The 13096-nt window shown below is 50.1% G+C and overlaps 1 pseudogene across 1 annotated transcript; it reads left to right on the top strand.

Moving 5' to 3' along the window:
* The first annotated feature begins 581 nt into the window (after positions 1–581).
* Positions 582–9663, top strand: LOC144148605 (polyadenylate-binding protein 1A pseudogene; annotated as a pseudogene). The gene is made up of 3 exons (XR_013318011.1): positions 582–1564; positions 2249–2330; positions 9168–9663. The product of XR_013318011.1 is annotated as a polyadenylate-binding protein 1A pseudogene (transcript).
* The last annotated feature ends 3433 nt before the right edge of the window (positions 9664–13096 follow it).

The raw sequence follows: 13096 nt of genomic DNA on the forward strand, positions 1-13096 counted from the left end.
ACGTTCTTCAGCCTCCCCGCGCCGTCCCGCTTTGGAGTCTGAGGAATATGGTCACTTTAGTGTTGACTGACTTAAAAATCTTTGAGACTTGTACTGAGGCCCAAGTAAATAGAGCATGTGGATTGGCGAAGTATTAGAAAAAATTACGGAAAAGGATAATGCTTTTGCGATCACTACATGGTAAGATAGTGACCAGACGTCCCGATTTAGGCGGGACACGTCCCGGTTTTGCGGCTGTGGTCCCGCTGCCCAACAGCCTGCTTGTGGGACGGTGTTTTGTCCCACTTCCGGCCGGAAATATGGAAAACGGGTATCAAGCCCAGTGTCACTAATGAAAAGCTGGAGGATGAAAGAAACCGTTTGAGGAACTTCAAGAAAAGAGTGCACACAATGTAACTAAGCCAGAAAGTGTTGCGTGCTCGCTTAGTCCGAATCACGGCCTCCGCGATCGGCTGCCGGCGGCGTGCAGTAACGGCGTGCCGCCGGCAGCCGATCGCGGAGGCCGTGTCCGAATCATTGAGTTTCTTACAGTATACACTAGAGTGGAATCTGGCGCTAGCGTCTATGCGGCTCACATCAAGGTCGTCTGTGTCGTCATGGACCGCCATTATGACAAGTGTCTACTACCACCCGGTGGATATAACGCTTTTAGGCTGCACGTGGGGCGCGCCCAGAAGGAGGCCGAGCGCCAGGCGGAGCTGAAGCGCTACTTTGAACAGCTGAAACAGGAGCGGCTCAACCGCTACCAGGGGGTGAACCTGTACGTGAAGAACCTGGACGACGCGCTGGACGACGAGCGCCTGCGCAAGGAGTTCGCCCCCTTCGGCAACATCACGAGTGCCAAGGTGATGACGGACGGTAACGGCCGCTCCAAGGGCTTCGGCTTCGTCTGCTTCAGCTCGCCTGAGGAGGCGACCAAGGCGGTGACCGAGATGAACGGCCGCATCGTGGTCTCCAAGCCGCTCTATGTGGCGCTGGCCCAGCGCAAGGAGGACCGCAAGGCCCACCTTGCCTCGCAGTACATGCACCGCATTGCGGGCATGCGCATGCAGATGGGCCAGATGTTCCCGCCGGGCGGCGCGGGCGCGGCCGGCTACTTCGTGCCCACCATGCCCCACCAGACGGCCCAGCGGAGCTACTTCCCGGCCACGCTGGGCCCCGCCCAGATGCGGGCCACCCCGCGCTGGACGGGCCAGCAGCAGCAGCAGATGCGCAGGCCCGGGGGCTCCCAGGCGCCCCAGGGGGGAAACCAGCCCCAGCGGGGCGGGGCCCTGGGCAGTGCTCGGCCAATCACGGGGGGCCAGCAGGCCCCGCCCTCGGCCCTTCCGGGTGATGGGGCCCCGGCCCACGGGCCCGGCGGGTCCGCAGGGCTCCGGGGGTCCGCGCCCGACCTACAAGTACACGCAGTCCATGCGCAACCCGCCGCAGGTGCAGCCCGTGTCGGCCCCCGTGGCCGCCACCTTCCAGGTGAGCAGCAGAGACTGCATTGCTTTGAATCAGTGCTTACAGCGCGAACAATTAGACAAAGGACAAAGAGAGGGGCACGTGGGCAAGCGCCCTCTTTGTCCTTCGTTTAATTGTTCGTACTGTAAGCATTAATTCAATGAAGTACCAACTCTCCCATACTCTCTAATTAGTTGCATTACAGTATCTGGAGGATCGTACGGTTTTGTTTGTGGCTCAATGTTACGGGCCAAAGTTCTCTTTATGGACAATCAGTATGCTTACAGGAAGTGAAAATCGGCAAGGCCGTGTGGTGGGTTAGCCAAGCGCAAACAGCCAAGCTGTGCTTGGTACTCTTCTCAAAAGAGTAAACTTGTGAGGTTGCTTGGAGAGGGCCTCCTCGATAATCAGTCCTGGACCGTCCGCTGACTGCCCGAGACTCTCCAGCACTTCATTTCCTTATAGGACCTCTGGTCCAATGGCAGCTCTGCATGGTCTACGGTCTCTTCGGTGCTGGTAAATCGAGGATGTTCACAGTAAAAAGAGCTGTAGCTTTCCTGCAATTGTCACCTTGACATTTTGGGCTGGCGCCCACAAATGGCCAGCTTGAGAGAGAGAGATAACTTCATTGGCATGGTGGGTGCTCTGGCTATTGTTAGACACTGCTTGGCATACTTAGTGCTAGACGGTGCTTCTCGGTTTGAGGGTGTTTGTGAATTTCGTTGCACGTGGGGCACAGTTTGGGGTGTTGGGTCGGGTGAAGATTGTGTGGTCCACATGCTCGAGCTCCACATGCTGCTCACAGCTGCTGTGAGCAGCATGTGGAGCAGCTGTGTGGTCCACAGCTGCTCCACATGCTCGAGCACCACGAGTCGCTCAAGTCCAAGGTGAGAGCGCCCGCCCCTCCGGCTTTGTGCCGCCAGTGTCGGTGGCAGGCCGGGGAAGAGTAGTTGCTTTCCGCCTAAAGAGTAGATGACACTGGGTGTACCCAGAGGTCTGTTCTGATCGTCTTAGTAGGTTCTGCCGAAGCAGTTGGGGCACTAGTGGTAGCCATCAAAACTATTTTCCATGTAGAAGGAGGGATTCGCAGCTACTCGACGAGGTGGAACTTGAGACGGAAATGGCGGCAGTGGTGGCCATCCAAACTACCTAATCACCTAATTAAGTAACTCTAAGCATATGATAGTTCTGTAGCAGGAAATGGCTTCAACAGTTAGCATAGCGTAAAGAGCCTTTAATCAATTCTGAGCATATGAGATAGTTCCGTATCAGGCGATGGCTTAAACTGTTAGCATGGAGCAAAGAGCCATTAATCAACTCTGAGCATACAAGATAGTTCCGCAGGGGGTGATGCTTCAACTTTTAGCATACCGCAAAGAGCTCTGTGTAGCAGGGAGGCGCTCCATAAGGACGGAAAATAGCTGGCTTCACCGTAATGAATTAGTATTCTGATAGCATTGCTTATGCTTGAGCTGTGAGGAGGTACAGCTGTGGGAAATGTGCTCGTAAGAACACATTTTTGTGATACAGTCTACGCTCGTTACAGCGGATCCGGCAACACCGGACTTTCGGTTAACAGTCCATTTCTGTTGGTTTGTCTGGTCCCCATGCATTTTAAATGGAGTCCGCTCCGCTCACAACGGACTTGGCTAGAGCAGACTGTCGGCTACAACAGACTAAATTTTGGGCGAAAATTGTTTCGACTGAAATTTTATAGTGGACTTCCGCGATGCCAGCACCCGATGTGGTTTTTCTTTTATTTTGCAATGGCAACATTGCTGGCAACCGGGTCATTGGCGCAGCCAAGCCAGTGCCAGTGGCTTTTTTTTGTGCGACTAGCGGCATGAGCGGCAGGGTAGCTGATTTCACTGTCGGATAAATTAAGCGTAATTAAAGGGAAGCTGAAGCGCTTTCCAAAAAAATTGAGTTAGATTAACAGTTATATAGTTTCTTGCGCGCTGATTCCGGATATCACATTGAAATTTATCGTACATGAGTCCAAGTGGCATTTATCTTGCAAAAAGTGTGGCCCCGTTTGAAAGACGCGCCTTTTCGTCTTTTGACGCCCCTGATTGGTTGCGCCCGTCATGACGTCAAAGGAGGACACCCTTCGGCCGCGCGGGTTGTCGGAAGCATTGCGAACGATCGCACGGTTGCCTTTGCGGCAATTTAGCTTGAGTTTAATTTTCGCACATGACTGGAAGTTTGTTTTATAATTTCCCGTGCTGTTGGTTCAATTATCTTGGAGCTTAAATTTGCTTTACACGACAGAGAACCCCAAAGCAGTGACTGTGACGTCGACTAGTGGGTTCCATCAAAATATTTTTGAAAATTAGGCAACCTGCATAGGGGGATTTTATACCTTATGTTAATATTAGGTACTGCCTTAACTGTTTCTTATTATACACAAAACCATTTATGCCGAAGATTAATGGGCGTTTTATAACCAATCTACCAGCGAAAAGCATGTTCGTGCACTGCGCGAAAAAAATAGCGTTCATGCGCTGTAAACGTATATGCGAGACACATCTTGCCGGTACACGCATAAACCAACAAGCAGACTCTGCTTCCGCATTTCCTTTGTTCGTTGTCGCCCACCCCAGCCCCGTTACTCATCCCCGTACACAGACCCACACGCGCGCACCATTTCGGCAGCGGCGCTACGGCGCCTCCGCGATTGCTAGCTTCACTTCGATGAGTAGCGTCTTACTGCTTCACATGCATTTATTCTAAAAACACTGCAGAATACTAGTGCCTGCCCAGCATTATTGGCTGTAGTAGGACTTGATTTTCGCTTGTGCGTTGCGCATTCTGCTACAATATTACGGCCACCTCGTTATAATTAACAGACAAGTCGGACAAGACAGTTATGTTGTAGTTACGGTACTTTAGGTAACAATCACCAAACGTTTGTGATAATGAATCGTTGGCCTGTTTGAGCATTTCTAGATTTAAGCATTTACCGCGCTAGTCGGACAGAGGCCGTATATTTACTCTTCGCTCCTAATTTTTTTAGTATCATCATTATATATATCACCGACTATCACTGGAGCACACTTGAGGTTCAGTGACAACAAGTGCTTGCCAGGTTATAATATGCAGCCACACGTTATCTTGGGCAAAAAATTAGGCCCCCGCAGTCAACACAAATTATGGCACGGTGGTGGTTCGGAGTGGTGTTTTTTTTTAATTCCAGACAAACATCACCTTATCGTGACATGTATACTTGCAAAATAAGTAATCTGGTTGTCTTGGTTCTTTTACTTTGTAGGAATACTGTTTACCTCTTAGCCGGGAGAGAACTTCTATCAGGATTGGCCCCTTGTTTTAGTTTCGCCAAAAAATTGTTTTGTTGAACACTGTCCTGAGCCCATAGGGAAAGAAAACCGACGCGTTTAACGAAACAAGTATTTCCTGAACAAATATGACTTGGTTTCTGGAATGGAACGAAACATCCCCGGCCAAAGTTCAGCAGTATTCCCCATCCTTCCTCAATCTAGAATCTAATGTGAACATTCACGTCCGTCACATAAAAAAAAAAAAAGCATTGGAGCGGTTTACAAAGTATTTAACGTAGTGTAGTATATTCTCTGTCATCAAGCACAGCCACCTCGGCTGTCGCTTCCGTAAGTTATCAAGCATCCCGGCGTGGCATTATTCTGCTTAGGAATACGGCATGATAACGTATGCCTCGTTTGGCGTTCGTGCATACTTTTTGAACACGAAAATTGTACAAATTAGTGCTATCAACCACAACAACAACAAGTATCATTCACAAGGAAACACGGCAAAAAGAGCATGGCCGAGGCAGCCGATCCGGCCGGAAGTCCAGGTATGACGTTTTTCAGCCGGTTTTCGCCCGCGCTCTTCGGTCTTCCGGCATCGCGCGGCGAGATGGGGGCGGGGCATCGGGCCACTTTTGTTTGCTCATTGCGCCGCTTCTATTGCATGTATTGCGAAAATATTTCGTTCACATGAACTATTCAATGTGTACTTGCTGCTAGTCAACTTTTCTTTTAATTCTAAAATCGCTTCACCTTCCCTTTAACGCTGTTGAACATGGGGAAAAACAGGCCAACATCGCCAGAACTGCAGGCCTGTCAAAGAAGACAGTCCGCTCTACTGTCAAGAACAAGGCCGCTGCCGATAAACGCGACTCCGGTGAGATTGAAAATAGGGCTATCGAATAGACCCTTTGCAAAATGGCCAAATCGTTGGCGGAAAAGCAGCAAGCCACTCTGGCAACACTGTGCACCCGCTGCGCCGCCATTAGAAAGGAAGCGAAAGGGCTGCGAGCACAGAGTTTCTATGGGGTAGGTATACCGTCCACGTAATTGCATACGCGTCGAGGGGCAACAGACTCGTGAAGCCGTGGGCGAAAACGTGCAACCGCAACGGCGTTACTACGACCCGCTTCCTTTCTAATGGCGTCGTCGCGTTCACCACCAGTGTTACCACCGCTGAATTCTCAGTGTTGCCCGCCTTTTTGCAAAGGGTCTATACTCGAAGTGGTGCACTCGGATCAGAGTCTGCCCTCGTCAGTTTTTTTATGTAATAAAAAACTGTGGTTCAGTGAAGTTCGGCTTTTATTATTCCCACGCATGCATCGTTCCCATTCCGTTCGGTGAAAAGGGTAAGAAATGCGTCAAGTAGGGTGGGGGTTGTTCCCCATCCATTGTGTGCAATCTACCGGTAACCGTGCGCAGTCCAACTGGTCTAACTTTCGATTTTACAGCTGACCGTCATCAGATTATTTCTTTACAGCTGTTTCAATGACAAGACAAAAATCGCTAAAAATGTGGGAGCTGCCTTGAGGGAACGTCAGGCAGCGATCCGATTTGTTTGACGAACGGTTTTGGAAAACCTGCCTCGTCGTGAGGGGATTTAAAAGAGCCTAGCTAATGTCGATGGCCACTACTGATGTTTTATTGCTGGTTAATAATTGCGCCTAGTTATATTCTTGCTTTATTTGCTCAGCTTATCATGCGTCTTTACACTCTTGACCGCATGCGCTAGGCCTTCTCCAAGTGCCGGGGCTAAGCTTTGGAAACGGCGTTTACGCGATTCTTTGCCGTCACGTGAACACTGTGCAGGGGTGTTGCAGGCATTTAGAAAGACCAAAGTGTATGTACTATGCATATGCAATGTCGATCGAAGTACCCACTTTATGGCTCATACCCCCCCTCCCCGCCCCCTCGTCGGATACTGCATACTTTGGCTACAGCGGACGTTATTTTTTAAGTGCGAATGCACTTTATAAGCGACCCTGAATTCCGATGACCGCCGTCCGTCCACATAGCAACAGCTGCGGGTGCGCGCGCTCCTCGTCTTCCTTGGCAACGGGGGGAGATGGGCGCGCGCTGCCTGGCCGCTGACATGGCACATACCCACGTGGGGGATTGTCCAGGAATCTCCTCGTCTTCCTTGGCAACGGGGGGAGATGGGCGCGCGCTGCCTGGCCGCTGACATGGCACATACCCACGTGGGGGATTGGCCAGGAATCTCCTCGTCTTCCTTGGCAACGGGGGGAGATGGGCGCGCGCTGCCTGGCCGCTGACATGGCACATACCCACGTGGGGGATTGGCCAGGAATGGGGCGTGAGAAGGGCTAATGCACCCGCTTAAAGGAGTACTGACACGAAATTTCAAAGCTGAGATCCGCTCTAGCAATCAAGTACAACGACAACACAAATAGGTGTCTGTGCATGGCACATACCCACGTGGGGTATTGGCCAGGAATCGGGCGTGAGAAGGGCTAATGCACCCGCTTAAAGGAGTACTGACACGAAATTTCAAAGCTGAGATCCGCTCTAGCAATCAAGTACAACGACAACACAAATAGGTGTCTGTGAATAAATGCATCTTTCTTTCTTTGTAGTTGTGTGTGTGTGATCTCTCTTTCGCGAACATTACCGAACCGCACAAATTCAACTCGTGCATTCGCACTTTCACATTCTTCCCCTCGGGGAAATGCGGGGAAATTTTTTCCGGATTCAGAGGGTCCGTTGTAACGGGCGTAGACTGTACATACTTGCTAAATAGAGTAGTAAGGCAGCATATGGGGCCAGTTGTTGTAAAGATACTGAAGTGTGAACAGTGCACATTTAGAACAAGGACGTAGGAAGTGTACGCAACACAGGCATCTTATGTTGCATACAACCCTCCTTCATCTGTTGACTGTGTGCTGTTCGCACTACCGAACTGAAACATTGTTAGAAGAATAATAAAAGCGTGCAGTATTAGTGACATGTTACACCGTTCTGAAAGAACGCCCGCCAAAATTTCTGAGATATCAAGCGAAAATTACGGGGTGGGCGATCTTTTGGGTCAGGTGCGGCAAACTTCAAGCCCTTGTGGCTTTGGCAGACCCGCATATGTATCCTGTATTATGGAATCAATAAACACTGTTATTATTAAACTACAAAACGTGGCTGCACTTCCGACCAAAACTGCGGAGATATCAAGACAAAAAATTACACCATCTTCCCGTGGGGAACCCTGATGAGGATGCGAAGCATCGTGGCGGTTCCGTGTGGTTCCATTGTGTTGCCGTTATGTTGAGTGATCTGGTTTTTACTAGCGCCAGAGGGAATTCCGCGTCCGGATCCACACCGGTGACAAAGGCACGCAAGTGCTGTTGTGGTACGGTGAGTAGGCGGTGGTTCTCGAGGCGCCTAAACTCGTCCATCATGTTCTTGTCGATGTTGTCGTCTCTGTGGTAGAATCGGTAGCCTCCGTCAGCGTTGGTGAGGTAAAGGTTGTTGACATTGGTGCACCGGCTGAGAGCAATGTACACGCCCTCCTCTTCGCAGGTTTGTCTTCTCGTTCTTCTTCTTCTTCGGCAGTTCCCCTACGGGAAGATGACGACGGTGGTTGAACGCGAACCTATCTCGTGAAGGATTATTTGGTTGGCCAATCCCTAGGGGCATCCTGCCACAATCAGCATCAGAGGCGCTGCGGACGGGGCTGGTTGAGCTGCAAGGCGCGTGGCGCTTCCCGCCACAGCTTTCCCACGGGAAATTCAACATCCTCCTCTAAAGTTTTCAGTTCGTCGTTTCCGTTGACGTTCAGCTTCGCGTGCCTTCGTTGTATCAGTAGATTCTTGACGTAGTTTGAATGAGTCAAGGACATAAGGCGCGTTCGTAGCACTTGCTCCTGTCCCGGATTTGTAGCGTAGTGGGAAGAGCACCGCGTACCTCCCGTTGCGGCCAGAGAGTCCTGGGATCGAAACCGGGCGCCGCTAACTATTTCTTTTTTTTTTATAGTGTATCGCGGAGCTGTGGGTGTAAGGAGGAGATTTGCGAATGCGCAGTGAGCGTGTGGACGGCGCCGCTATCGACGACGCAGGACCAGGCGAGCCTAAGAAATGCTCCGCATTTAAAAAATACCAGATGGACGAACTTTCGGCAAGGACAAAAATGTGACCGCATCAACACATGAACAGATGATTTGCGTTTATTTTGTTCACTCATCGGCGTAAAGCTATTGATTTTAGGGCGTGGGCGACCTGTGGGTTTTTTTAGCAGATTGAATATTTCACCGCTAAAAAGGGGCGGGCGATGTTTTGGGGGTGGGCGTTTGCTTGGAAAGATGTCTTGTAATTTGACATGTACTCAAATTTTTTTTTCTCTGTGAGGTGGTGTTGGCATTGTCAGGAGGCTGCTGTAACAGAGTTGTATTGGAGTGCCTCTAAATCTACCCTGGGCCCCCCGCTGTTCGTCCAGGTTGAGGAGGCCGTGGCCGTTCTCCACGCCCACCAGAACAAGGAGAACGTGGCCATGAAGAAGGAGTGAGCGAGGAGTCCGCCTGGCTGCCCCAACTCTGCCGTTCCTTCTCCGGGGGTCTTCAACACACTTGACGGGTGACCGGTGGCTGTGGCCTCGAGGGGGAGAGCAGGGGACTCTGAGGAGAGGTGCGCACGGGTTTTGGGGGGGTGTCTTGCACAGATCGCGCTCTTGTCTTTTCCACAGCGCGTTCTTTGTCTTCGCTGCAGATCCCCCTCTCTGCCTGTGTGGCACCCTCCCCCTTGCTCTCTCCATCTTGGCCTGCCACCGTCGTCACCCACGTGAACAGGCCCACCAGGAATCAGAGGGAAGGGAGCAGACCAAAAAAGAAGAAAAAAAGAGCAAAAGTATGATACGTGAAAAAAAAATCGCAAAAACCCTCAGCACATCGTGCTGACGCCCATTTTTTTTCTCCTGCTTTTGTGCATCGCAAATAAAGGACTTTTTTCCCCCTCGTAAGTGTATTGTTGTGATCTTTCAAAGTGCAAGGTGACTGCGGTGGAATGGCTGACTTGGGGGGGGGGGGGGGGGCGTCCTGAACTAGACACGCTTGAACCAGATGTACATGATATAGACGACCTAGAAACTCGATCTATTGTACGAGCCATATACGCCGCTACCACCCATATAGTTCGTCCGCAAACACCCATCATCATCGTCACCGATTCGCAAGCCGCCTGCAGACAATTGATCAGAAATGATCTGCACCACCGCACAGCCCGCCTTATCAAAGACGCGCTCGACTACAAACCGTACAAGTTCCACATTATTTGGACTCCTGGGCACGAGGGTTTGGCAGGAAATGAGTGGGCACATACGCTCGCCCGAGCAACTATTTACCGGGCACCTGACCAGCTCTCATCAACCTCAAGCGGTACACAGCCGTCCTTTAAGTGATGCACAGCCGTCTTTTAGCCCGCGCGAATACCTCGAGTCTTTTCGAGCGCAGCGCAAGGTACATCCCTCCCCCCATCGTACACTCACAAGGCGGCAGTCCGTCCTCCTCCGACAGATTCAGACAAACACATTACCCACTGAACATCTCACACATCGCTTTTGAAATTTACCCGGCACCCCTACTTGCTCGTTCTGCGGAGGTTACCCAAACATATTCCACACAATATGGGCCTGTGATCGACATCCAAAGTTGACCCCCATCCCGAATCCAACTCTAGCATCCTGGGAGGCAAGTCTGGCTGTCCCCAGCGCTGCGACACAGCTCCTGCTGACGTCCAGAGCGGAGGAAGCCATGGCCACGGCTTCCCAAGACGGCGCCCTGGACTAAGGGTGCTCAGGAAAATAAAGTTTACTTCCTTCCTTCCTGTAGGCCATGTGTACCTGCGGCAATTCTAAATGTACAAGACAGTAGAGGTCCTCGGCTCACCATGTGTGTAGTCCGCGGACTCCTTCCCATAAAAAAAGCTGAAAACACATATCGGATTGCATCTCGCGGCGTGATAGGGTCCCTGTATGCCTAAGAGTGGGCAGGGTTGATGTTGAACACTTAGTGCAAGTGCCATTTGTTCAAGGTGTCTGGAAAGCAGGACCCTTACAACAGCAGACCTGACTCTGGGGTGCGTGTAGGCTAAAGTGACCAGACGTCCTTTTTTAGGCGGGACACATCCCGGTTTTGCGGCTGTGGTCCCGCTGTTCCGCTTTCGGCAGGAAATTTGGTAAACGGCTATCAAGCCCAGTGTCACTAATGAGAAGCTGGAGGAATGAAAGGGTCAAAAGAAACCGTTTGAGGAACTTGACAAAGGAGTGCACATGACGGGACTAAGCGAGAAACTTGCGTGTTTCTTGCTTAGTCCCGATGTGTGAGCTGTTTTCTTGAAGTTAGTGTACCAACAAACCATTCAGTACACCCTTCTGTATTTGACAAGCGGTGCGTGGATGTGCTTCAGTACTTGTTTACTTATTCAGCAAAGAACGCAGCATTGCTCATTGAACGAAGGCCGAAAGAACTACGACACGAATGATGTTTTTGTTACAACAAAATTGCATTAGGCCTTAATGTCCCTTCAAGCTAGGTGCCACGTTCTTCCTTCAGCCTCCCCCCGCCGTCCCGCTTTGGAGTCCGAGGAATATGGTCACTTTAGTGTAGACTGACTTAAAAATCTTTGAGACTTGTACTGAGGCCCAAGTAATTAGAGCATGTGGATTGGCAAAGTATTAGAAAAATTACGGAAAAGGACAATGCTTTTGCGATTTGCGATCACTACATCGTAAGATAGTGACCAGACGTCCCGATTTAGGCGGGACTTGTCCCGGTTTTGTTTTGCGGCTGTGGTCCCGCTGTGCCACAGCCTGCTTGTGGGACGGTGTTTTGTCCCACTTCCGGCCGGAAATATGGAAAACGGGTATCAAGCCCAGCGTCACTAATGAAAAGCTGGAGGAATGAAAGAGCCGAAAGAAACCGTTTGAGGAACTTCAAGAAAAGAGTCCACACAATGGAACTTAAGCCAGAAAGTGTTGTGTGCTCGCTTAGTCCGAATGTCTGAGCTGTTCTGTTTAAGTTAGTGTATCAACAATCCGTTCAGCATACCCTCCTGCGTTTGACGAACGCTGGGTGGACGTGCTTCAGCACTTATTTACTTATTCAACAAATAACGCATCATTGCTCGTCGAACAAAAGCCGAGAGAACTACGAAACGTATTATCCTCCAGTTAAAACTAAATTCCACTCCCTTCAAACTATGTGCCTCGTTCTTCCCTACCCTCCGTCCCGCTTCGGGGTCCGAGGAATATGGTCACTTTATCGTAAGAGGTGCTTATGCATGTGCACTAGGCAGATGAAACGACGAATTATAGGGCGAGAATCTTGCGCTGCAAACATCAACTGGTGCTACTAGATTTGGTGTCGAGCTTGCACGTTATATGAAGCCCCTTTATCACGTCCGGTCCATGGCCTAACTACCATTATGTGGAACACTACAGGTTTTCCCGCTCAATTTAATCCAATCTCCATACAATTTAATCCAAGCGCCAGCCAATTTAATCCAAGTGCCATCAAATTTAATCGAAACGCCACCGAATTTAATCCAGGTGCCAGTGAATTTAATCCAAGTGCCAACCAATTTAATCCAAATGCCAACCAATGTAATCCAGCTGTCGGAAGGTTGTTCAGCATTTTTTTTTTTTGCGGAATTAGGCGCAGCTTTGCGGGCTTTGATGCGCGTGATGTGATGAAAACATGGTCTTCCTTCATGCCTTATGTGCAAAATATCATACGCGCGCAGCTATATGGACATTTAATAACACCCGCAGACCAGGAGAGCGATCTCGTTTGATCCGTTGGTGGCGTGTGGTGATCGCCTGCGAGATCGGCAGAATTAAGTATCGTCTGCTCGCGTATTTGCCAGCGTACTTTGACGCGAGCAGACGACACATGTGTCGCCAGCCGGCGATATTTCTGACGATCTCGCAGACGATATTATAATTCGGACATAATGCTTAACGCTTCAGAAAAGCATTCAACAATTGAAAATCAGAATGCAAAAGGCATTTAAGTAATGTGTCTTTATCAAAGGAGCTTCCGAAGGCATTGTTACGAGAAGATGAGACGATACTTCTGACCTGTGTTATCTACCAGAAGAGCTCTGTTATCGACGGCGCTTTCGTAGACGATCAGCTCACAGCAACGGTTTGCGCGTAAATGAAAATTTATACGTAAATGTATATTAAGCTGTTCGCACCAGCTGTTCGCATCAGATATTTTGCACATAATATCTGAAAAACAACAAATTATCCATGCAACCTGACTCTTACATCAAGCCTTCCACAGCCCGGTTGTCAAGAAATAGGCACCTCCAATCACTTACCCCACACTACGCCAGAACTAACATCTTCAAATACTCGTTTTTCCCTCG

Source organism: Haemaphysalis longicornis, unplaced genomic scaffold (assembly GCF_048455015.1).
Source record: "Haemaphysalis longicornis isolate Haplotype H1 unplaced genomic scaffold, Haemaphysalis longicornis Haplotype H1 scaffold_8, whole genome shotgun sequence".
Lineage (NCBI taxonomy): Eukaryota > Metazoa > Arthropoda > Arachnida > Ixodida > Ixodidae > Haemaphysalis > Haemaphysalis longicornis.